The 17,802-nt window shown below is 39.8% G+C and overlaps 1 protein-coding gene across 3 annotated transcripts in view; it reads right to left on the bottom strand.

Annotated features, from left to right (window-relative positions):
• The window catches only part of LOC109915040 (syntabulin-like), an 84,794-nt gene extending 69,705 nt beyond the window's left edge, over positions 1-15,089 (bottom strand). For all 3 annotated transcript variants that reach the window (XM_048596265.1, XM_048596266.1, XM_048596268.1), the window contains exon 1: positions 14,872-15,089. The gene's annotated coding sequence lies outside the window, so the exon portion shown is untranslated. The remainder of the gene's footprint in view (positions 1-14,871) is intronic.
• Between the last annotated feature and the right edge of the window lie 2,713 nt (positions 15,090-17,802).

Below are 17,802 nucleotides of genomic sequence, written 5' to 3'. Positions count from 1 at the left end.
GTTCAGCCCTTGTGGGTCCCTTCAGAGGAGGAAGCAGTTTTCATTGGTGGCCTCACAGAGGGTGGGATCAGAAACAATAGAGTTTGGAGGACCAGGCTGTGGCACAGTGATAACCAGCAGAGCCACTGTGGCCACAGGAAGGGAATTTGCTGCTGGTGTAGGTCCAAGTTGATTGTGTGAAACGGTCCAGTTAGTGTGTCTCAGCGGGACAAGCTGAGACGTGAGATTTCTAAACAATCAATCATTATCCCTTGCCACTTGCAACTTGAAGATTGTGATTCTACAATTCAAGCTAATTTTGCTGGTGTTAGCGTCATTCTTCACATTTATAAATCCCTGAACGGCAAAAGACAAAAGCCAGGTTTGCTCAGTCTGCTTGGATCAGGAGTGAGCTCTCAGTAGTTTTTCTCTATTTTGGAGTGTTCAGCATTGTATAACATTAATTTCTTTAAGATAAACTTTTTAAGCAATGTATTTATATGTTTGGTGCAAGCAGAATAAAGGATTATCATGCCGGAACTTTCACACAGAATGCTGCATCCTTATATTCTGCATAACAGCTTTGACGCTGGAATGAATAGATTATTTTCCCTCCCTAACTGCATTGTGGGATCTACCTACAGCACGAGGACTGCAGCAGTTCAAGAAGGCAGCTCACCACCACCTTCTCCAGGGGAACCTAGAGATTGGTAATAAATACCGGCCAACCAGTGAAGCCCATGCACCAGAAGGGAATTAAAAAAAAATTCTGTGTCATTGCTTGGGTCATACTTCCAATAAACTAATAAAATAGAGGTCCTAGCTGACATACACAAACCACAAATTAAAATGAAGTTCAAGAATTGAGCTATGTTTGCCCTTTAACACCTACGTACACAGCTGACTGTAGGCCTTGCATCACATATTGCTACACATTGTTTGACAATTGTATCGATACTGCAGAGTACAATATGAGGCATTAAAGATATTATATTTTAATATCTCATGGAAATAAATGAAAGCAAAATACTGCTGGCTTATATTAATTCAATTAGATTATGGAGTAAAATTAAATTAAAAATTCCTGGTGAAAAAAAGACTATCAAAAACATTGCATAGATAAATTAATTAAAATATAGAAAATGCTATTTTGATTCTAAAATTTACTATTAACCTGAGAGCTCTTCTGCCTTCTTGAACATATGTGACAGATATATTCAAAGAGCTGGATTATTCCCTCAGACAACAACACCTGTCCCAGGGCAAAAATCATTGAAGCAGCATATCTGGTTATCAACTCATTGTAATGGAACCTTGTTATGTACAAAACAGCTGACTCACATCCCTCCATTTCAACTGTGGCTACACTTCAAAAGTATTTAAATGGTTCTAATCTTTTTGGGGACATCCTGAGGTTATTTTATTTTAGCCATTTTAGCTTTCACTTAGACTGAACCTAAGGAGAGATAATCTTCGGAGATAGTAGGAACTGCCAATGCTGGAGTCTGAGATAACAAGGTGTGGAGCTGGATGAACGCAGCAGGCCTGGCAGCATCAGAGGAGCAGGAAAGCTGATGTTTTGGGTCTGGACCCTTCTTCAGAAATGGGGGAGAGGAAGGGGACTCTTTGTCTTGCTTGAACCAAGCTGGATTTCAATATTCATATTCTTTCTATCACCGAGACTGTTTTCTTTCACTTCCAGAACATTGTTTGCCTCCACCTTTATCTCACCATTTTGTTCTTTGTACACTGAATACATGCTTCCATTACCTTCAGACTCAATATCTCAAAAGCTAGGCTCCAAAGCCATCAAAAAGTCTGTTATTCATGCTGCACTTGTCCTTCCTTCACTCAATTCCATTAGCTTACAGCCTCCAATGCACTAAATGACTAATCAATGTCCTTGGTTACTTAACAAATTCCTTTATTAACTAATAGCACTTTATATTTGTAACATCTCCTCCTATCCATATTTCCTATGTTGTGTCCTTTGGTCTTCCAGCTCTGGTTGCTGGTACATTCTCTCCACTCTCTGTTATATCATCGTCAGGAGGGTTTAATCTTTGAAAAACCTCTTTAAAACCTGCATACATTGTTACTACTTCTATAATCTTAGATAATCCTCCTCACTGTCTACCATGCCACCAATTTTGGTGCCACCACAAACTTACTAACCATGTTTCCTATATTCTGATCCAAAACATTTATATAACTGACAAACAAAAATGAACCCAGCACAACCCCTGTGGCGCACTGCTGGTCACAGACTTCCAGTCCAAAACACAACCCTCCATCACCATCCTCTTTCTCCTACTGTCAAGCCAATTTTGTATCCAATTAGCAAGCCCTCCCTGGATCCCACGTGATCCAGCTTTACTAGCCAGTCTACCATGCAGAACTTTGTCAAAGGATTTACTAAAGTTCATGTAGGCAATGTCTACTGCTGTACACTCATCTATCTTCTTGGTCACATGCTTAAAGAAAACTCAATAAAGTTTATGAAATACAATTTCCAACACACACAGCCATGCTGACTCTCCATAATCAGTCCTTGTCTCTCCAAATCCTGTCTGTCAGAATCCCCTCCAACAACTTACCCACCACTAACATCAGATTCACTAGTCAATAGTTCCCAGGCTTCTCCTTGCAGCCTTTCTTAATCTACTCATTTCAGGTATCATCTCCTCTGAACTGCCTTTGTGCAGTTACATCCTTCCTTAGTTAATGAGATCAAAACTGCACCCTCTATTCGAGATATGACCTTACCAATGCCCTGTATAACTGAAGCATAACATCCTTGCTTTTATAATAAAACAAAGAACTGCAGATACTGGAAATCTGAAACAAAAACACTGGAGAAACTCAGCAGGTCTAGCAGCATCTGCAAGAGAGAGAAACAAAGTTAACATTTTGGGTCTGTTCTGAAGTACTGTCACTGGACCTAAAACTTTAACTGTTTTCTCTCCACAGATGCTGCCGGACCTGTTGAGTTTCTCCAGCAATTTCAATCCTTGCTTTGATGTATAGTTCCTCTCGTAATAAATGATTGCATCATAGAACATAGAACAGTACAGCACAGTACAGGCCCTTCGCCCCACGATGTTGTGCCAAACTTTTACCCAAAACCTAAGGTTTATCTAACCTCCACCCCTACCTTATACTATCATCCATGTGCCTATCTAATAGCTGCTTAAATGCCCCTAATGAGGCCGACCCCACTACCCTCTCCGGCAATGCATTCCACGCCCCGACCACTCTCTGAGCAATGACCCTACCTCTGACGTCTCCCCTATATCTACCTCCACTTACTTTAAAACTATGCCCCCTCGTAATAGCTATCTCCACCCTAGGAAAAAGTCTCTGGCTGTCCACTCTATCTATAGCTCTGATCATTTTGTACACCTTCTATACTTCTGATCATTTTGTACATCATATTAGTATTCTTGAACACATTCTGTAGCTACATACTAACTTTTTGTGACTCATGCATGAGAAATCCTAGATTCCTTTGCATCTCAGAATTCTGCAGTCACTATCTGTTTAAGGAACACATTTAAAAAAAATTCTTCCTGCCAGAGAGAACATTTTTCCATCAGCCAGATTCTTGCCTTCTCCTTCAATCTATCTATTTTTGTCTGCAAACTTCGTATGTCTTCTTCACATCAGACCCTCTTACTCATGTTGATTCCATCTGCAAATTTACCTACTGTGCCTTTTCACCCCTCATCCATGTCACTGATGATAGTTGTAAGAAGTTAGTGTCATAGCACAGACTCCTGCAGGACTCAACTCACCACATCTTGCGAATCAGACAAGATCCATTTATGCATATTCTATTTTCTGCTAGCCAGCCAATCTTCTGTGTGAATAGGCTATCCCCTACACCACAATCTTTGATGTGCATGTTATCAAATGAATACAAATACAGTCCATCTACCAAGTCCCCTTTATCCACAGCACATGTTACTCCGTTAAAGAAGTCTAATATATTGGTTCAATGACTTACCTTTTACGAAGCCATGCAGAATGTTCCAGGTTACCTCTATTTTCTCTAAGAACCTAGCTACAACCTCTCTAATCATTGGTTCTAACACCTCCTCCATGACAGACGTTAGCAAACTGTCCCTGTCCCTGCTATCTGCCTTCCTCACTTTTTGCAAAGAGGAGTTATATTTGCTACTTTCCAGTCTGATAGAAGCTTATTAGAATTTAGAAAATTTTGGAAAATTAACACAAATCCGTTTACTATCTCATTAGTCACCTCTTTCAACATCTGCCTAGATAAAGTCTACCTGGACTTGAAGACTTGTCAGCCGCAGCTCCATTAGTTTGTTTGGTACCTCTTCCCTGGTGATTGTAATTTAATTGAGTTTCTCCCTCCTTTTCACCTCCTGATTTGCAGCTAATACTGGGGCACTTTTTGCATTCTCTATAGTGAGGACAAAAGCACAATACTTGTTCATTTCATTTGCCATTTCAACATTCTCCACTATTTACTCCCCATTGTAACTCTCTATCAGACCAACACTCATTTTACTTAGTTTTTTCATTTTAAAGATCTGTAGAAACTCACACTATCTGTTTTTACATTTCTAGGTAGCTTTTTCTCATATTCTAACTTCTTCATCCTGATTAACCTTCTGATCATCCTCTGCCATTCTTTATATTCTTATCAATCATCTGATCTACCATTCATCTTTGCCCAATTATATGCTTCTTCCTTAAGTTTGATACTTTCTCTCACTCCTTCAGTTAACCACAGATGGTGGGTCGTTAATTCAGTAATTCACTTGATGGTAACAGCGTAGTTATTCCAAGTGTTCTGAAATATCCCCGTAAGTGTCTGCCACTGCTTGTGCATTGACCTATCCCTAGACTAGTATTTCAGTTTTTTCAGTTAGCTCAATTTGCATGCCTACACAGTTGCCCTTATTTAAGTTTTCAATGCTACTCTTAAACCCACTCTTCTCCCTTTCAAACTGGGTTTAACATTCAATCACTATGGCCTTAATGGTTTCCCCAGAGTGATTTTCACTCCAGCACTCAACTCTCTCATAATTTTGTACCTTGTCTTCGCCTAACTGCTGTAGGATCCAAGTCTTCAGCTTGTCTCAGCAATGGTCCCCATTCCTGGCAGGGCTGTTCAGCTTCTGTGTGGTAGCTAGTGGAAGAGGGCTGAAACAAACACAGAGAATGCTGGAGAAACTCAGCATATCAAGGGAGAGAAAAACAGACTTAATATTTTGAACCCAGTACAACTCTTTGGATCACCCTCGGTTCTAAAGTGAAGTCATACCGTAAATGTTATCTGTTTCTCTTTTTGTCAATGCTGCTTAACCTGCTGAGTTTCGCTGGCAATCCCTGTGTTTGTTTCAGATTTCCAAGATCTACAGGATATTTTGTTTTTATTTCAGTGTAAGCGAGCTGCTTACAATTCATGTTGGTAATTTATTTTCCAGCAATATTTGCAGCCTAAAATCTTGTTTATAAATTTAATTAGCTTGAACAGGATAATGTTAGTTTTGGGACATTGTGACTTAAAAAGTTACATAAAATAGAGTTCAAACTCAGAAGTAGGAAGGGAGGCAAAATTCCAAAATAGTTATGACAAGTGTAGAAGTTTGACATTTGGAGCAGCAATCAGATCTGTTTCTCTTCTGTAGCAATTATTAATGTGGAAATGTCAGTACAGGAAGTGCAGGCATTTCCAATACCCACACTACACTGTGCTGTGAATGAGTCAGGAGTGTATTGAGGCTACACTTGGAGGTTTGCCCAGCTCATGCTTGTTTGGCCTAGCAGTTTGCAGAAGCATTCATCTTTTCAAGGGCCCTCTTTCATTTTTAATCATGTCCAGTAAAAGACTTGGACTGTCTTCTTGGATCAGAACCAAAAAGGCATGGAAACCTGGCATGGAATCACAGAGAGGAAAGCTGCAGGAAGAAGCTCCACCTGCCTCACCTCTGCCAGTGTAATTAGTCTAATGCTGTTGTTGAAAGTTATAAACCATACTAATCTGAAATGGCAGTCAATAACAAGGATGAAACTTCCAAACATTCTTTCAGCACAGTTGGTTTCTTTCATTAAAGGTTGGAAAAGCATTAATTGCATGCTACAACGTTATTCAAATTAATAGATTTGAAGAATGTATAAACTATCTACAGTTTTATGCATTTGAAATACTTAAATACTGTTCTTAAGTTGCAACCTTTTAGAGTATACTAACTTGCAAAATACTTGGTGGGTAATGTTTTTCTTTGTGCCAACATGAAATAAGTTGAAAAGTTATACTTCACAAAATGGGATGTTATGTTATTTTTACTATAAATTTTAGGCAATCTCACCTCAATGTATTTTTGTTTTGAGATAAAATTCTAAATAGTTGCATTAATATGTTGAATGCCAAATATAAAATATATTTCACTGTTGATTTATATAATACCTCTCTTTTGTGAAAACTGCACATTCAATGGAAAAAACTTGCATAATCTTATTTCTCCCTGCCATTCAAATATTATTCAAATAACACCAAGAGCATTTAAATATTAAGACCACTGGCACTTTCCACACGCATGTCCTCCCTGCTGATGCTGTAAAATCATATGTTGCTAAATGGGTCAGAATTCAATCATATGTCTTGATGCTATAATAACTCTTATTTTGTGTAAATATTTTAATGGAATTGAAATGAACCTTGTGCATAAATTTTATTATTATTCTTGGTTTTCAACACTAATCTGTAAGCTAACCCAATTAATAGTGATAAGGTTTGGCACTATTAAAATATTTGTATTTATATTGCTGGTATAGTAAAAGTTCAACACAATTTGCAATGATAATCAGAATCAAATGGAACTCAGCTATAGAAGGAACATGTTTATATGAAAAAACATTTTCCCCACTTTCAATGAAAAAAGTCCAATTCATTTTTGGATATAATACAGTATCTGTAAAAAAAATCTGAGGAAGTAATCAAATCAAATTTGTTTAAAGAATCATACCTCCTCACTGTTCCACTTATAAAATATGATTACACATTTCAGAATTATTATACGCAGACTACTTTGCTACATTTAGACATTAGAAGATTTGTAAATGCCTTAGTATTGAATGTTAAAGACGTGATACTAAGTAACAAAGATGTCAATTTTGTGGTCAATGGAGACAGAAAGGTGTCCACCATTCATCTCACTGGCAGCTGCCCAAAAAGATTTCACAAGCTGCAAAATCTCCCCTCCCGCTACCGCATCCCAAAACCAGTCCAGCTCGTCTCCGCCTCCCTAACCTGTTCTTCCTCCCACCTATCCCCTCCTCCCACCTCAGGCCGCACCCCCATCTCCTACCGAATAACCTCATCCCGCCCCCTTAACCTGTCCGTCCTCCCTGGACTGACCTATCCCCTCCCTAACTCCCCACCTACACTCACCTTTACTGGCTCCATCCCCGCCTCTTCAACCTGTTTGTTTCCTCTCCACCTATCCTCTCCTCTATCCATCTTCTATCCACCTCCCCCTCTCTCCCTATTTATTTCAGAACCTCCTTCCCCTCCCCCTTTTCTGATGAAGGGTCTAGGCCCGAAACGTCAGCCTTTCTGCTCCTATGATGCTGCTTGGCCTGCTGTGTTCATCCAGCCCTGCACCTTGTTGTCTCGGATTCTCCAGCATCTGCAGTTCCTACTATCTCTGATTCAACATTTGAACAGTGTTCATTTCAGTGTGGGGGCCTCTACAGGCTATCTGTGGGTAAGGCAAAGAGCCATGAGGCTTTTTCAACAAAATAAAATTGAAAACTCCCCTTGCAGAGTCCAAGTCAGGGAATACAAAGGGAGAAGTATTCTCACCATTGAACCAAGCAGTTAGGGAATCAAGGGTTGTAAGGAAGGGCATGATCAACCATGATCACATTGAATGATGCAGCAGACACGACGGGCTGTATAGCCTAGAATCATTGAATCATACAGTACAGAAGAAGCCACTTGGCCCATCAAATCTGCACTGACAAAAACCATTCTAAATCTACACTAGTCCCATTTTCCAGCACTTGGCCCATAGCCTTAAATGTTATGACATTTCAAGTGTTAATCCAAGTACGTTTTAAAGGTTGTAATGTTTCCCACCTCAAATACCTTCCCAAACAGTGCAGTCCAGATTTTCACCACCATCTAGGTGAAAAGGTTATTCCTCAGACCCCTCCTGCCTTTCACCTTAAACTTATGCCCATTGCAATTAACCCTTCAACTAAAGGGAACAGCAGCTTTATATTCACCATGCCCATGCCCCTCATAATCTTATAAATCTCAATCAGGTCCCATTCTCTGCTCTAAAGAAAACAACCTGAACTTACCTAGCCTCTCTTCATAGGGAAACAACTCCATCCCTGCAACATTCTGTTGAGTCTCCTCTGCACCCCTCCAGTGTAATCACATCCTTTCTGTACAGCATTGACCAGAACTGCACACAGTATTCTAGTTGTGGCCTTCTTCTCCTCCCCTTTGTTTAATCACCTGTCCCTGAATTGAAGGATGCCATTTATTTAGAGTAGACAGTTTCTGCCATGTGTCTTTATGTGATTAAGCAGGCTGATTTTTGACCTGCATCTCTTTGGGCACATGGGCAAGATGTTTCACCAGCTAGTGTGATCTGAATTGCAGGATTTGTTTATTTTTCATTTTTTCTCTGCTGTCACTCTGCCTCATTATTGAATTATTATGACTCAAAGCACAATAGAGCTTAATGGATAAGTTGCCTACATTTGGAATGACTAGAAGCAAAATCCTCACTACCACTAAAGTCAATGTTGCTACAGATCAAATAGAGCTTCAGCATTTCCTTATAGTGTTCTATTTGTCCTGCCTTGGAACATTGATCATTTGAGAGTTGACAGAACAGGAGCTGGTAGGGGAGACACTTTTTCAACCATCCAAACAGAGTGGCCAGCTTATCAAAATTGATTTTTGCAGAAATTTTGCCTGAATATTCAGCGAATAGGCTTCAAGAAACATACTAGTGTTTGTTCGAAGGTCCTCTCAATGAATCGAGAAGATGCAGCTGAACCATTGCTGATGAAATTTCTTTAACAATCTTATCTCGCTGATGCACAGTCCAAATCTTATAACAATACATAACTGCATTGATGGACATTGATTCTGTGTAATAGGAGTTTTGTTGACTTGCGGAAGTCTTTGTGGTCGAACACTCAATGATGTAGTTTGCAGAAGGCTGAGCTGCCACAGCTGCTCTGGTGTTAGACCACTACGTCACTGGTGATCTTTTGAGAGATGCATCCACTAAAGTATGGGAACTTCTCAACATACTGACGGCGTCTCTCCGTCAACATATATTGGCGGTGAAATACTGAACAAACCAAGTGTGGGTTGAAGTATGAGTTTTACTTTAGCAGCATTCAAAGACAGGCCATTTTATTGCACGCAAAATTGAAAAGATTGTGAGCGGCTTGCAAATTTAGTGCAGATTGGGCAACAGCACTGCATTGTAGTCATTTGCAAGCTGTACATAGTGCATGTTTACAATAGAGTATTTAGTTTTGGCACAGAATCAACCAAGATTAAAGGGGTTTCCAAAAAGGCAGTATTTAATACTGACAGTAGAGGGCAGTTGACATTTGTTTAGACGACAAAGAGTATATGAACTTCCTAAAACACAGCCTTGCTTGGCCTCAATTAAAATTTGAAGGTATTTGTTTCAGGCCTCCCACTCAAAATAACTGCAATCACATCATCATGAATCAATTTCAGGATGTTGATGTCATTTCTTGGACATCCAAATGACTTCATCTTAATAACTATCATTCATCTACATCTATTTCAATCCTTGTATCTGATAGCTACATGGCATTTTTACTTGGTAACTTTGGCAATAGTTATACAATAGACTAGCCTCTGACTTTGTTTAAAACTAAAGTTTTCCTGCTGGTTATTTCTTTAAACTTTGAACATTAAAGAAAACTAAAGGGTGATAAATGATTTACATCTATTTGCATTTCACTGACCATACACTGTAAATGCTTACTGGTCTCAATTATCGCAATGGAGCAACTTAGTCATTAGGTAGGTAGTTGGTTAGCTCGTTGCCTGCATAGCTGGTTTGCGATGTGGAATGATGCCAACAGCATCGAGGTTCAACTCCTGCACTGGCTGAGTTTACCATTAAGGACTCTCCTTCTCAACCTCTCCCATCACCTCAAGTGCAGTGACCTACAGCTTAAACCATTACCAGTTGTCTCTCTCTAACACCAGTGTGGGACTATGGTAACTATGGTTACCTTACTTAACAATTCCAGGGAAGCAGCTGGGTAAGTAGCATGCATTTAGCTCAAGTCTCTGCACTAGAGATCAGTGTAAGAAGAATGCATGAGGGATCTCAAGTAATGCAAATCAGCACCTGGGAAATATAAACTTCCCAGGCAATTACGGTGCATGTGAGTGCACTTGGGCTTCCTCAGGGAATAGATGTAAACTAGCAGTGTATGTTCAGTGCATTGCCACTCCCTATGTTGGAAGATTTGGCCCATTGTGTTCTTCCACTCTGGCCTCTTGCCTCTAAATCCTGTGTTACAGGATGCCTGCAATGTCTAAGCCTTAAACTCCCTCTCCTTCTCCTCGCTATCTTCTTTCCTCTTTTAAAATTAATCTTTATATCCTACCACTTAAGCTTTTAATGACCTGCTGAAATATGAACTTAAACTAATTGCAATGGTTTGAAATATAACACAGCTGTAAAGTGCCATCAAGCAGTTTACTACATGAAACATGGTATTTAACGGTCTTATATCAATCTAATTACTGTTGGCAAAGGTCACAAAATCGCTCATAATATTGTGAATGCTCAGAATTTTAAAAGTCATAATTTAACCAAAATGGTTATCTCATATGTAAGAGATCTCCTAAGATGTACCATGGAGCATCAAAATGTAAATCTACGTATTAGAAGATGGTCTTTGTTATGTTCATCTCAGAGGTTCCCAGCTATGGAGAGGCTAGGTGTGGCCTTACATGATCAAGGTCAGAAATCACACGACACCAGGTTATAGTTCAACATGTTTATTTGAAATCACGAGCTTTCAGAGTGCTGCTCCTTCGTCAGGTAAAGTGACTTGATGAAGCAGCAGAGCTCCGAAGGCTTGTAATTTCAAATAAATGTTTTGGAGTATAAACTGGTGTCATGTGATTTCTGACTTTGTCCACCCCAATCCAACACCAGCACCTCCACCTCACTTATATGATCAAGGCATATTAAAATTGTTTCAATCAAACAATCCTTGTGTTCAATATGACGCTCAACTAAGAACAGCATTTGAATGCCCTGAACAATATATGATAGAAGTAGAGTACAGAAAAGGACCTAAAGAAGGATCAAAACAAAGGAAAAATAATAATTTACATTCTAAATGAAAGCAACGCTCTCCCAAAACAAAACTTGTCACATGCATATTACTGATCGACCCTATCTCTCTTGTTCATTTCCTCCTGATTTTGTTTCTTCTCATCCTCGATATGCTAGACATATCTTGCCAATTTTCTGAGTAGACCCATTTTCATTTTCTCTACTTAAACAAGGGAACTAGGCGGTACTATCAGGGAGTAGGGCAATTTCATCACTGTCTTTGTGATTCTGATCTGTTGTCTTGAATTAGAATTGTGAGCAGTAGATCAGCAAAGTAAGAAATAACATTTAGAGGAAAAATTGGTAGCCACAATAAATACCCTTATCATAGAGGTACCTTTCATCTTTCTTTTAACAGTATATTTTTTAACATTTTATGGAAATTACACAATGTTTGACTATAAAGTACATTCCAAGGAACAAAATACTTCCACTAAAACAAGTCCACAAGCTACACGCCTATATATATAACAGCTTTTAAAATGAATATGTTTGAACAGCTGGGCAATTACATGAGTTAGGCATCAAGATTTCATATCCTTGATCTGAATTCAACACGCAACCAAAAAATGATGACATTAATGTTTTCACTTTCTGCTATATTTAAGGATCATGTACAATATTATTCTGGGCAGTCTGAATCTAGTTACCAGTGTGCATGGCTTCATAATACAAATTTGGCACTACATTAGAAATCTCATTCAAATAGGCCAAAGAATAAATGGAAGGAATGAAAAATGGAAAATATGATTCCATTACAGCAGTGGGTTGAGACTTTCTGAGGTTGAAATTGAAGCATATTGCCAGGGAAGTTTAGAGACAGCTTGAGTTTGCAACTAACCATTCTATACATGACTTAGATACCAAGGAGGTTTTTATGGAGTGCTGTCTATGAACAGTATGTCAACCCCTAAGACTATCATCCTCCAGCATGACTTCCAGAAAAGTAAAACAAAAATGTAATATTTCAGTAATCATAATTCTAACGATTTTACTGAACTAACCTTAATTAATGATCTACAAAGATGAGAGTGATTTTCAAACCAGACAATTAGAGTTGCAGTGATAAACTAAAGATTCTTATCATTCATGCTGTTTAATCAACAAGTTTGAATTTCTAGCTTTGTGATTCATTACTTATATACCTACTGATAAGTGATAAATATTTAAAGTGCACTCTCTCTTAAAAGCATTTAGTTAATATATCTGCTTTAATTTTGCGTGTGACCTGCTGCTTATAATGTCCCAATTACTAGCATGTCTCCAATTCTAAAATGTAAGCTTATTTTTACATTATTATTATCAATGTATTCTACAGATTGAACTGTACAATAACTTATGAAAAAAATAACTGAAATACAGTACTTTTGGCACCAAAAAACCTGGTAGCACCAAAAGTGGTTTGGCAGCAGTACCACTGATTGAGCTGGTTGGATCCAAAAGGACATCGCTGCTATACTGAGCTTGTGGCAGGTGGTGAGGGAACCGAGAGAGAAAAACATACTTGATCCCAAGCCTCAGCAACCTGCCAGCTGCAGATGCATCTGTCCATGACAGTATCGATAAGAGTGATCATTGCACTGTCCTTGTAGAGATGAAGTCCTGCCTCCATTGTGTTGTGTGCCACTGTCAGCTGTATTAAGAACAGACTTAGAACAGATCTAGCAACTCAAGTCTGGGCATCCATGAGGTGCTGTGGGCCATCAGCAGCAGCAGAATTGTACTCCTGCACAATTTGCAAACTCATGGCCTGCATATCCCCCACTGAACAGCTGTCACCAAGCCAGGGGATCAATCCTGGTTCAATGCACAGTACAGAAGGGCATGCCAAGAGGACGAGCACCAGGCATATGTAAAATGAGGTGTCAACCTGGTGAAGCTACCAAGCAGGACTATTTGCACTCCAAACAGAATAAGCTGTGGTGAGTAACTCACCTCCTGACTCCCCAAAGTCTATCCAGAATGCACAAGTCAGCAGAGTGATGGATTACTCCCCACTTGCCTGGATGAGTGCACTCCAACAACACTCAAGAACCTCAACACATCCAGGACAAAGCAACCCGATTGATTGGCACCACATCCAAAATCATTCACTCCCTACACCACTAACACGCAGTAGCAGCATTGCATACTATCTACAAGATTCACTGCAGAAAGACAGCAAAGCTCTTTAGTCAGCACCTTCCAAACCCACGTCCATATCCATCTAGGAGGACAAGGGCAGCAGTTACATGGGAACGCCATCACCTGCAAGTTCTCCTCCAAGCCACTCACCATCCTGACTTGGAAAGATATCGGTGCTCCTTCACTGTCGTTGGATCAAAATCCTGGAATTCCTTCCTGGATTTGGGTCAACCATACAACCAATGGACTGCAGCAGTTCAAGCAGGCAGCTCGTCACCATCTTCTCAAGGGCAACTCGGCATCGACAATAAATACTAGCCCAGCCAGCGATGCCCACGTACCAAGAGAAAGAAAATCTGATGTCACATTGCACTAGAATCAGGATATTCAAGATATCATTTGAAGTCCAATAATTGTATTAACAACAAGAAACAAATTACTACACTGTTGGACAGATGGGATAAATGTGTTCTGCTTCTGAGATCAACTCAGAAAGCAGCTTGGGCAGCTTGATTCCAAGATAAAAGTGTCCACAGCACACTGCAATTTGGCGCAATTTTGGAAACAGACATGTCACAAAACCTGAAGACGTCTTGTGACCGGAATTATTGCTACTAGATTGTCAGAGAAGCTTTTCTCTCCACGCTGGCTATACTGAACGTAACATTGAAGCAGTTTGTCCTGACAATTGGTGTAAAAGCTAAAAACGTTCTGGCCTCCACCATGAAACTGTTATCCTTAGAATCTGTAATGAATGTATATCACACTTAGTCCACCCTCTACACTGACATTTGCAAAAAAATTCGCTGATACAACGGGGCTCACCGACGGATTGAGGCAATATTAATATCGGACAAGTGATCGTTTATTAAAACTGGCATATGCCTCCGGCACATTTGGAGCAAATTTATTTTTCTTTTGGACAGCAGATCACGCTATGTCTTCTCAGGGAACCAATATCCAGGATTGTAATGCTGCGATAAATCAGTCACTGTACCATAAATTGCGAATAGGGAAGTTCAGGGTAAAAATCTTCAATGAGCACTCTACTCCTGCTATACCTCAATCATTTCTCACTCTCCCTCTGCATAGGGGTGACAGAGGGTGGTGGGTAGCAGGATTCTAGCAGCCACGTTAATAATAAACAAGACGAGTGGGATTTGTTTTACAGTACAGCATCACAACTTGTGTAAACAGGCCACTGAAAATAAACAAACACAATACAAACACGCAGCTCGGTCATACCCTTCCAAACTGCGACCCCTTCAATAAATAAAAGGTGTTGCAAAGCATTAATGGTCCAGATTTTACCAAGGAACCCGATTTGGACGATACAAGGGGGATGATTAAGAAATAAAGGACTTACCTTCGACACCAGCTGAGGAAGTAATCCGTTCCTCTGCCTCCAAAATTACTGAATTCTCCTGATCGCAGGAGGTGGGAGGGAAACAAAATGAAAACAGAAACACCAGAAGCAAATCTCAAAGCCAAAAACAAAGTTCGCCAATCTTAAGGTGAAAAGTCTGTTTCGAAGCGAGAGAGGAAAAGGAGGGAGACACGAAGTAACTGAACAAGCTGCGCAGGGGAGGAGCTGCCAGACTATGATGGGATGTGACAGTCTCCAAAATAATCATCCAGGAAGGGGCTGAAGCTGCTCACAGCAAGCACGACCTTCTGCTGCAAGCAAATGTGCTAACTGCAGGGGCTTCAGAGACGTAAGGAGCTGGGGAGGGAGGACGATACTGAGATAAAGCTGTCAGCTCGATTCACTTCAGAAAACCCAAGCATCAGGAGACATCCTTAAGGCGCCGAGAGCCGCAGTGCACAGCAAGCTAAGTATTCTGTCTCAAGTACTGCATTTTTTTTTAGAGAAAAAAAATGAATAAATGTATTTCCCTCATTGAATATAAAATCAGCGTCCTGGCACATCTCTCTCCACTCCGCCTGAGCCAAATGCAACAAGGGTTATCTCCAAATCTTTCCAGATATCTCTCAGATCTGGAATGAAATTGACAGGAAGATGAAATGACAAACCAGCATTCTTCCAGAGGTTCTTTTTTTTTCTCAAAAATTCTGAAATCTGAAACGTAAGACCATGCTGCAATTTCTCAGCCGGCCAGGCTGTACCTGTGGATGAAGCAAAATGATCCAACATTGCCAATTTCAGTTCGGGCTAGAACATGTTGGAATATTCGCGGACTGTGAGTTGGAGACTTCTTCCCTACCTCTCAGCTCCAATTGCACCACAAAATGCTCGGGGTAGAACTCAAAATGACGCAGCAATGTCAAAACGGCATCTGGGAACTTGCTGAAGGCTGAAATATGACAGTCCTTTGGCATTCGAGAACAAAGGAAACAGCTCAAATTGCATGAAAGAAATTGAGTGCATTGGAAGCAAATTATGTAAAGAGTGAGATGATCTTCTACAACTACCTGTCATATCCAACTTAGTGCAGAACCCTCACTATTTGATAACGACAAGATCATTGAATTCTCAGCAGCAAGGAAAGTGCCTGGAAGGTACAAAATGCCAGCTGAGCTACTCAAGTAGGGAAAACCCTACCCCTGTTACACCTCGACAAATTCTCCTCCTCCAAGAGTTTGTTCTATAGGATATGGGTGACACCGACATCATCAAAGTCAATTCAGTGAATGCAACAGCTACTGAGGCATTTCACTTTTTAGTATCTCTGCCAAAGCCTTTGTCAGTCATTCCAATTAGGTACAATTGATGAGGATATACCCAGAGGCTTCAGAACAAATAGATCAGCAGTGGACATGAACCTCTTTCTATGTCACCTTCAAGAGAGGTGCTCTGTCATGATAATGGGTCATTTCCCCAAATTACTTCAGAATATTTGAACTTATAAGCACAGTATGTGTTTTATTTAAAAGAAATACACGCAAGCCAAAAGACAGCAGAGAATATAAAATCAATGGCTGCCTTTAACATTTTTGCATAGATTACATTGACTGTCAATAGGAACCATGGAATGTTGCACATGAAGAATATCAAGAGAATTTCAGACAGCAACACTTCAAAGGGAGAAATGCTGTTCAAAACAATCTGTGCTGTGAACTCCTGTGACTACAGTGATAATGAAGGACTGATTACCCCACTCTTGGCAGATAGCCATCTTCCAGGGCATATTTCTTCAATTACCACCATGATATCTTTCAGAAGAAAGGCAGCTTTGGGTGAAAGACATGTTTATATTTTACCCTTGCATAATAAGGAGGTTATATATCAATTATAACCGATGGTTTATATATTATACGATACTGGTGTGGTAGCTTTGTTTTCAAGTTCCAATGTGCTAACATGAACTGAGAACTTCCATTGGATACCCTTTACATTCAGATGAAAATAAATAAAGTCATTCTCTGATTGGAGAAGGCAAGTCGAATTAGCAAAGCTACTTTTGAAGGAAACGAAACAAACTCCTTTTGTCTAACTGCAGAACCAAGAATCTTGGAGTAATTGCTAACTGCCAAAGTCAGAGATATCAGAATCACCCACTTTAGTGGTCACATTGTTTCACAATCTATTTGTCACAGACAAGTCAAAACCTGATTTTTTTTTCATTTTTACTTTTTGTGCTCAACTTTCATTTCCAATCAGTGTATATGTGCAATGTGTTTTGTTATCTTTTCTCACATTTTAGTAGCTAATAACCCCATTCTTTCTTTCATTCAAGAAAGCCTGGGTGAATTGGCTCCTTTGAAAAGATAAACACATTTGGACGGGAAACATGTATCCAGGAAGTAAGGTTAACATTGTTGTGACCAATCAGGGAGAGGTTGTACAGAGAAGGAGAGCTAGTTTATCCCTCTTCATTCAGGAACAGCCATTTGGGGTTTCCCACCCACAACTGGAATGAATTGAGGATTCTTGCTGGTCATAACAGTAGAATGCAGCAAACACCACCCAACCTTGATTTTATGGATCTCACAGAAGTATTTGACTTTTACTAGACACTAGAGAAAATCTGCTATCCTCCCAGGCTTCATATTCTCACACAGTCCGTGCAGTTCGTTCCGATGGTTCCATCATCTGTCATTAGTGGGATTCAAACCTATGCCCCCAGGGCATTAACTTGAGGATCTGCATTAATAGTCCTATGATATTACTAATTTACCACCATCTTTCACCAGACTTTTACTTGCGATGGGAATGGCTGACAAACGTGGTTATGTTCTTTATATTCGTTCAGGGCACATTGGCTGGACCATGCAGAAGCTCTTGCCTTTTTAAAATACTGCATTTGTCACTTCTTTAATACAGTGATTAGTGGTT

The sequence above is a fragment of the Rhincodon typus genome, chromosome 4 (assembly GCF_021869965.1).
Source record: "Rhincodon typus isolate 14 chromosome 4, sRhiTyp1.1, whole genome shotgun sequence".
Taxonomy (NCBI): Eukaryota; Metazoa; Chordata; class Chondrichthyes; order Orectolobiformes; family Rhincodontidae; genus Rhincodon; species Rhincodon typus.
Note: the sequence above shows the minus strand (reverse complement) of the source record. Positions and strands in the feature narration are given on the sequence as shown.